The sequence below is a fragment of the Leptodactylus fuscus genome, chromosome 4 (genome assembly GCF_031893055.1).
Source record: "Leptodactylus fuscus isolate aLepFus1 chromosome 4, aLepFus1.hap2, whole genome shotgun sequence".
NCBI classification, from domain to species: domain Eukaryota; kingdom Metazoa; phylum Chordata; class Amphibia; order Anura; family Leptodactylidae; genus Leptodactylus; species Leptodactylus fuscus.
The window spans coordinates 213,887,339-213,897,433 of NC_134268.1; positions in this window are offsets into that span (position 1 = coordinate 213,887,339).

The following is a 10,095-nucleotide window of genomic DNA, read 5'->3' on the forward strand; positions in this document are numbered from 1 at the left end:
AGGATTAGGACCCGCCTCGTCTCTTGTGGCTCAGTCCTATGACTGAGAGGGAAGGGGGCATAGAAATGAATGTGTCTGTGTGTTACCCATAATTATGGATCCGGAATCACAGATAGCGCAATACTAAAAATATGATGGCAGATATGGGGTCTCAGTAATGTGGTGGTAGGTATGGGGTCTCGGTAAAGTGGTGGCAGGTATGGGGTCTCAGTAAAATGGTCGCAGGTATGGAGTCTTAGTAACATAGTAGCAGATATGGGGTCTCAGTAAAGTGGTCGCAGGTATGGGGTCTCAGTAACATAGTAGCAGGTATGGGGTTTTAGTAACATAGTAGCAGGTATGGGGTCTCAGTAAAGTGGTCGCAGGTATGGGGTCTCATTAAAGTGGTAGCTGGTGTGGGGTCTTAGTAACATAGTATCAGGTATGGGGTCTCAGTAAGTGGTCGCAGATATGGGGTCTCAGTAAGTGGTCGCAGGTATGGGGTCTTAGTAACATAGTAGCAGGTATGGGGTCTCAGTAAGTGGTCACATGTATGGGGTCTCAATAACGTGGCAGCAGGTATGCAGAGCTGGTCCTAGGCTTTACCTAAGCCTAAGCCTTAGATCACTTCTCTGACACTTCACATCTGCACCGGGTTCTCTGTTGTTTGGATCTGCTGGTGACATGTAGACACTGGTGGACCTTATTGATTATTATATGGAACTTGGGCCCCTGTTCTCATGGCTGGACCCCCAAGGATCAGACATTTCCCCTTCTTTGTGGATAGGGCATATGTGTCGTTAATGGAAAAATCCCCCCCCCCCATCACACCTTGATGACATATCCCAAGTCTATGAGGAAATGTAGAAAATAATAGAAAGTTTTTTGTTTTATATTGCAGACCCCCTTTGTTTTAATGTAATATTGAATTAAAAATAAACTAACCCAGCCTGATCCGTCCCTCCTGCCCTGCTCTACATCCATGTTGTGTATAGGATAGGAGGTCTGTGACTCTCGCTCATCCACATCTCTCCCTCCCTCTGACTTTTTCCTTTTCTGTCCACAGGCATTTCCAGGAACACACAGTGACATTGTGTCCAGCGTCTTCCAGCTCTCCAGAGAAACCAGTAAACAAGCCGGCGAGGAGACCCAACCACATTACCTCCCTCGTGTCCGTATCAGCCAGTCAGGAGTCACGTTGTATATGGGATCGGGCTCGATGTAAAAACATCTCCGGCACACCCACTTTCTTTCACTAGGGAAGACAGTTTCAGGAAAACAACAAAAAAAAAATCCTAGAAATGCTGATTTCTGCAGAATTCTGGCCGGCGGGGAGGAATTTATTAACAATGAAGGTGGAATAGGTAAAGACACCGGATTTGGCTTTTTTGGCTGAGTCTGTGATTTTAGACTGTAAAGCTTCTTTATGTGAGACACGTGGTCTACTACAATGGGTAGAATCAGCAATCATTTCCTTGCAATGAATTTATCAGGCCATGGATGATCCATTGGTGTCAGAGTCATTGTGCATTGTGTTTAGTTTTCTTTCAAAACCACAAAAATAATAAAACAAGTAGTATCCGCTTATTGCTCCCCACCAATCCCATTCCAGTCTGATACCTGGCACCCCCAGGATAAGCTATGGATATACTGTGGTAGAGAGCCCCGTCCACTATATAGTGGCTGATCCTGATAACTGCAGCTCATCTCCCATTCATTTCAATGCAGTATTGCCTCTGCAGTCCGGCCCTGCCTCTATACTGTCTGCTTTCGGCTCCATCCACTGTATAGTCTTGAAAGAAGTGGCTCCTTAGTACAGCTGAATGATGGGGGAGCTGGGTGTTGGACCCCGCCAATCACATATTGATGGCCTGAGGATAGGCCATTCAGTGCTAATGTGCACATAGTGCCAATTCTGAATTCCCCTTTTTTTTTAATTTTTTTATCGAAGGTCTCCGTCTGTGCCAAATCAAAAACACCAAGTGCACGAAAAAAGTGTGGGTGCCACACTAAAAAAAACGTGCCCAGGATGCTTGCCAAAAACGTACCCTTCCCCTAAAGGGGAGTGAGGTTCCTGACTCAAACTCTTCCCCACAAGGACCAAAAGGTGACCGAGTGGGGTCGAGTATCCGAAAGGGCCTTCTGCCGGAGCAGGATGGCCCCTACCAACACATCCGTTTTCCCCTCGGGCTGCCACCACCAAGGGTACTCAGGATTACCAGTCGCCAAGTTTCTCTCCGGGCTGCCACCACCAGAGATACTCCTTGGCTCAGGCAAGAAGTCTGCGCCTGCCCTGGTTCCCCAGGACAGGTCAGCTGAAAGAGGGGAGAGACCCATTACAGGCCTCATCCCCGGACAACCGTCAGGAAGCGTCCCAAAAGGGTACAGCATCCCTTCGTCGACACACAAAAAAGGTGACAGAGTGAAAATAAAAAACGTGAGAAAAACACTTAATAAGTGGTAAAGTGCCCGTTCAGAGCCCGGTTTACCGCCGGATCTATAAAAATTACTCCATCCCCTTTTTGTATATTCCATCCCTTTATGACCGGTCAGGGTCCCACCTCTGAAACTTTTTTCTGTCCTGAGGTCCTGTCAGGAGTAGGGCTTTCTTATTATTGTTGGTGACTGGGGCCCCTGCTTGTGATAGACAAGATGGGGCCCGGTGAGGAAAGTTACTAGTTATCCTGACTCTTTACCTAGATGTCATATCACCTGCCAGTGTCTTCGGCACTCCAGCTGTTGTAAAACTACACCTCCCAGCATGCATACTAGCTCTGCTGTTCTTGGAACTCCCACTGAAGTGAATGGAGCATGATGGGAGTTGTAAAGCAGCTGGAGAGCCGAAGGTTACTGACCCCTGGTCTACAGTATATAAAAATAAACTGGGGAGTTTCTGAAATAATCTCCCCAGTATATTATACTGATGCAGGGAGTGTACTGTGCCATGCCAGGGTGAGCTGAGGGCCCATGCAGCTCAGGGGCCCACTGGGGGGTTCACCTGTTTACCTATGCACAAATCCAAGGTAGAGGCTGATTATTTCTCGAGTTGATTTTCATGCCGATTCCACATTGAAATGAATGGGAGGCAGAAAAATACTGCCTGGCCAGAGTGGAGTTTGATGAGAATTCCTTAGTATATCAGCTTCTACAAATTAACTGTGTGCACCTAGCCATATATATAGTCTAATAAATATAATGGGAGCAGTGTCTACCAGCATGGTGCTTGTTGAGGCTGATGGCACATATAGTGTTCACTGTAAACATATGTGACCAACACCCCACCCACCCACAAAGGGACTAATGCTACACTATGTTGTGGGTAAGACTGGTATTAAATGCAAGATTATGCCGCCATCAAGCTACAGTATGTTGGTGGGATTTTGGCCACAACTGTCAAAAACAGCGCCTATAGGTGCTGTGGATGGGACTAAGCTGAGCTAGGCTTCTTCTATTGACTGACACCACCATGACAGCAGCCTGGACTGTATCTATAGTACATATAACCTGGAATGTATCTATAGTACGTATACCCTGGACTGTATCTATAGTACGTATACCCTGGACTGTATCTATAGTACGTATACCCTGGACTGTATCTATAGTACGTATACCCTGGACTGTATCTATAGTACGTATACCCTGGACTGTATCTATAGTACGTATACCCTGGACTGTATCTATAGTACGTATACCCTGGACTGTATCTATAGTACGTATACCCTGGACTGTATCTATAGTACGTATACCCTGGACTGTATCTATAGTACGTATACCCTGGACTGTATCTATAGTACGTATACCCTGGACTGTATCTATAGTACGTATACCCTGGACTGTATCTATAGTACCTATACCCTGGACTGTATCTATAGTACGTATACTCTGGACTGTATCTATAGTACGTATACCCTGGACTATAACTATAGTACGTATACCCTGGACTGTATCTATAGTACGTATACCCTGGACTGTATCTATAGTACGTATACCCTGGACTGTATCTATAGTACGTATACCCTGGACTGTATCTATAGTACGTATACCCTGGACTGTATCTATAGTACGTATACCCTGGACTGTATCTATAGTACGTATACCCTGGACTGTATCTATAGTACGTATACCCTGGACTGTATCTATAGTACGTATACCCTGGACTGTATCTATAGTACGTATACCCTGGACTGTATCTATAGTACGTATACCCTGGACTGTATCTATAGTACGTATACCCTGGACTGTATCTATAGTACGTATACCCTGGACTGTATCTATAGTACGTATACCCTGGACTGTATCTATAGTACGTATACCCTGGACTGTATCTATAGTACCTATACCCTGGACTGTATCTATAGTACGTATACTCTGGACTGTATCTATAGTACGTATACCCTGGACTATAACTATAGTACGTATACCCTGGACTGTATCTATAGTACGTATACCCTGGACTGTATCTATAGTACGTATACCCTGGACTGTATCTATAGTACGTATACCCTGGACTGTATCTATAGTACGTATACCCTGGACTGTATCTATAGTACGTATACCCTGGACTGTATCTATAGTACGTACACCCTGGACTGTATCTATAGTACGTATACCCTGGACTGTATCTATAGTACGTATACCCTGGACTGTATCTATAGTACGTATACCCTGGACTGTATCTATAGTACGTATACCCTGGACTGTATCTATAGTACGTATACCCTGGACTGTATCTATAGTACCTATACCCTGGACTGTATCTATCGTACGTATACCCTGGACTGTATCTATAGTACGTATACCCTGGACTATAACTATAGTACGTATACCCTGGACTGTATCTATAGTACGTATACCCTGGACTGTATCTATAGTACGTATACCCTGGACTGTATCTATAGTACGTATACCCTGGACTGTATCTATAGTACGTATACCCTGGACTGTATCTATAGTACGTATACCCTGGACTGTATCTATAGTACGTATACCCTGGACTGTATCTATAGTACGTATACCCTGGACTGTATCTATAGTACGTATACCCTGGACTGTATCTATAGTACGTATACCCTGGACTGTATATATAGTACATACACCCTGGACTGTATCTATAGTACGTACACCCTGGACTGTATCTATAGTACGTATACCCTGAACTGTATCTATCGTACGTACATCCTGGACTGTATCTAGAGTACGTATACCCTGGACTGTATCTATAGTACGTATACCCTGGACTGTATCTATAGTACGTATACCCTGGACTGTATCTATAGTACGTATACCCTGGACTGTATCTATAGTACGTATACCCTGGACTGTATATATAGCACATACACCCTGGACTGTATCTATAGTACGTACACCCTGGACTGTATCTATAGTACGTATACCCTGAACTGTATCTATCGTACGTACATCCTGGACTGTATCTAGAGTACGTATACCCTGGACTGTATCTATAGTACGTATACCCTGGACTGTATATATAGTACGTACACCCTGGACTGTATCTATAGTACGTACACCCTGGACTGTATCTATAGTACGTATACCCTGGACTATAACTATAGTACGTATACCCTGGACTGTATATATAGTACGTACACCCTGGACTGTATCTATAGTACGTACACCCTGGACTGTATCTATAGTACGTATACCCTGGACTGTATCTATAGTACATACACCCTGAACTGTATCTATAGTACGTACACCCTGAACTGTATCTATAGTACGTATACCCTGGACTGTATCTATAGTATGTATACCCTGGACTGTATCTATCGTACGTATACCCTGGACTGTATCTATCGTACGTACACCCTGAACTGTATCTATAGTACATATACCCTGGACTGTATCTATAGTACGTATACCCTGAACTGTATCTATCGTACGTATACCCTGGACTGTATCTATAGTACGTATACCCTGGACTGGCAATATGTGACCATGTGAATTGTTGGGACATAGATTCACATTTCTCACATCAGTAAGCTATGTTCTTTCTGTTTGTCTGCGCTGATACATATTCAGGGATCAGGTCACCTCTCGCAGGGTGTGTCACACTTGTTTGCTAGAATATTATTAGGACTTTGCCAGTTGCACTGCCTGATATGGAGAAGTGGGACAAAGGTGAAGCAGACAATAAGAATGTGTAATGTAGCGAGCGCTCCTCCTCACATTGTACTGCCGCCAGAGGAGAACAATTCACACCTTATTCAGTGGACTATTATATATAATATATAATATAAAGCTAATTTATAAGCTTTATATAAATAAAATATAAATATATAAAGCTATATTATATAAATATATAATATAACGCTAATAACATTATAATAGCACCATCAGCGGCATAGCTACAGGGGTTACAGATGCTTCCAAGCCTGTAGTGTTATATAGTTCTTAAACCAATAGGAGGTAAATGTAAAGTCTCTTCTGCTTACCAAGTGTTTCCTTGTTTTAGGTGCAAAAGTGATCTGAAGGCAAAGATAGTTTTAGGAATTAGCACGGCCCCAAGTGACATCAGTGTGACATCACTGCTGCTTTAAACTGGTAAGAGTTCTGCTTATTTGGGCTCTATATGTGAGTGCTATTATTGTGCGTCATATAGCACAAATCACACCGCTATAATACATACATATTCTACCATATTACAGCTGCAAATACCATCCCCGACTTGTGATATCACAGATCCTTATGATGCAGAGAGTTGGAGTGGATTGAACCACAGCCTGGACAGGAATTGGTCCATATAATATGGATGTGAATATGTTCTTTGGCTGTTTCATTTAGACGTTAGTCCTGATGTGACTTCATTCTTTGTTTCAATCATTTTTATTAAGGGATTATTTAAATTTTTACAGTACAACAATCATACATTAACAAACAAGCAGTAATTGAGTTACATTAACTCTCAAATAAGTAGATATTAAGGGGAAAACATAAGACAAGAAGCAAAAAGGAAAGGGAAATACAAAGGAAGGTCACAGTAAATTAAAGCAAGTTAGAATAACCCCAGTGTTGTGCTCCAGTCACCCCAATGACTATGATGGTAATAATCGAGGATTAGCTACAGTACCATATAGTGTATTAATGGGCGGTACAATTTGAGCTTTATCTCCAAATTCTCCAAATACATTTGATAAAGGACGAGTTTCCCAATGCTATTGTTCGTTCATAGGTATGAGTAGTGTCAATAAAAGTTCCTGAATAGAAGGAGCAGAAGGTTGTTTCCAACTCCTAACAATTACTAGTTTAGCGATAACTAAAATCTTACATATTAATTTTCGATTTGGAGATGGAATCAAGCTCAATTCTAAATGGAGAAGAGCTGTCTGTGGAGTACGAGGCACAGAACTGTCCATTAATTTATCCAAATTATCAAAAACTTCTTTCCAGTATTCAGTTACCCTGGGGCAGTCCCAAAGGATATGCAATAGAGATTTATTCTCTCCACATAACCTCCAACATACCGGGGGAGAACTGGGGAACATCTGATGTAAACGGGCCGGAGAAAGATACCATCCCAGGGTAACCTTATATGCAGTCTCTATATGGGAACTGCATTTAAGCGAGGCATGTACTAGTGAGAAAGCGGCTTGCCGTTCTTCATTAGACCAACTTTTATCAAGTGTTCTCTCCCATAAACGAATTGGGTGACATTTTTGAAAGGATGAACGAGAATCAATAGAGTAGTAGATGGGCTGTAGACCATGACGAGGTAGTTTAGGAAGAAGTATAACTTCTGGGTTACAGCTTACTAATAATCATAAGTTTGCATGCAATGTCTAACTTGTAGATATTAATAAAAATCACTGTTGGGCAGATCAACTTCATTCTAAAATCATTTGGACAAATGAAATTTCATTGGGCTGTGCCTATGTGGATAGCATGGCGGGTAGAGGCTTGAAGACCATAGAAGCCTCAGAATCCCCCTGCTATAATTCGGCTCAGTGGGTTCTGATTAATCATACTATATAAGAGATGTATATTGTCCCTGTACATGTGCATTGGTAGAGGTGGACTTTGCTACAAGCCACAGACTTCTAGCGAATCCCGTACACACCTTGCGGAAAAATACATGCAGCGGATTTGCTGCGATTTCCAAAACTGATGTGATGTTGTAAATCGCAGCATGTCAATTATATCTACGAAAACCATGCTAGTGGAACCACAACACTATGTTATACTGAAAATCCAACCATGTTGGATTTGGTCACAAGGCACTTGTGGATTTGACTTTGACTTGTCTCTGACCTCGCAGTTTACGATAGCTGACAATAGCGAATCACAGGCAAGTGACACAAATGGTTTACTTCCAGGCTCGCTGCTGTGTCACGTCTATGTCACCCTGTAGTACTCTCCTTATTTGCACCTCAAGCAGAATTGGAATGTCTTACAGTCTCAGAAAGCAACTTCTCACCTCCTGCCTATTGAAATAAACAAGCTGCGAAAACAAGGTAGTGGGTGGAGGGATAGAAGATCCAGCAGTTGTACTGTAGCCTGCACAGAGCTGGGGGAGGGGGATTACAGTTTTGCAATGGGGCCCCTTGTTCTGGGCAATAGCAATGATTCCTTTATTGACCGGTTACAATTTTCCACAACCCTAAAATGACTGCTTAGTCGAAGCTGTACGTTGTAGCCGTCAGTCTTCATTCACAGATTATTTGGAGTGTGCCTGTACACATGATGCAGCCTTCTTCTTACAAGGATCTGAGCACACCCAGCAATATCACACAGCGCCAGCCTCGCCGCCAACTAGGGGAAAGGTCACAGAGATGTTTATGAGGACACACAATGAGAATAAGAACAGCGTGTGAACATAGTCCCTGCGTCAAATACTGTACCGTTATATCATCAGTCATGAGCGGATTCCAGAGGCGTCTTCTAAACACTGTGCATAATCCAACGTAAGAGATGTTCCCGGCTACTCACAAGTGTTTACTCCACAAATTTCCATTATGTTAGGGACCATCTGGATGGAAAAAACGACATCAGAGGCCGCCGGCACAAAACAACTTGTGGACATAACAGATATGAGATTGATTTCATACACAGCTGCTAATCCAAGCAAGCGGAGCTGCAGTGTAAAGTGTGGGGGAGGAATCCTATCCTGTCCTATTCTATCCTATCCTATCCTATCCTTCCTATACTTATATATACTTAATATATTATAAACCCTCAATCACACAAAAATGGCTGATCGGATTTGAATGAAATTTGGCACATAGATAGATTGTAACCTCGATTAACACATCGGCTACTTTTTATCCTGGTAAATGACATGGCTTCACGACTGTTATTAATTTATGTTCACATACTATATTACACTGCTCTTGACAGCAGCTTATCTCAGGTCTTAAGGCTGTTTTTTCTCTGTGTAAACATACGTTAACCCTAGGCCATTGTGTACCTGCATTTGCATATTATCTGATCTGCTCCAGGCAGTGCTGACAAACTGACATGGGCAAACACCTTTCATTCAAATTGGCAGTTTGTCAATTTTAAACATGTCGGGAAAAAGAAAATCTAATTTGTCGCAAACAACGAGAGTTATGAAGGAGCCAGAAGTCACAGAGTAATCCTCAAGCGGAGATGAGGGGGATCATCGACACCAACAACAAACTCATTATATGGCGTCCCAGAGAGCTGATGAGATACTGGAACAATCACGGGCACAGCGCAAGGAATGAATTCAGCGACAGGCCAGCTTGAGAGCTGCCGAAACGCCGTAGCAGGCAGATCATCAACACCAACAACTTGCTCATTATATGTTGTCCCAGCGAGCTGCTGAGATGCCGCAACAATCACAGGCACAGCGTGAGGATCGCATTCGGCGGCAGGCCAGCTTGACAGCTGTCGAAATGCCAGAGCAGGTGGATCATCAACAACAACAACACGCTCATTATAGGGCGTCCCAGCGAACTACTGAAATGCTGGAACAATCACAAGCACGGTGTGAGGAACAAGTTCAGCAGGAGGACAGCTTAAGAACTTCCAAAACGCCTGAGCAGGCAAACCATTGGCGACAGCAATTTCCTGAATATAGGCGGATCATCAACGCCAACAACATGCAGACGAAGTCGTGGCCAGAGACTAGTAGAGGAA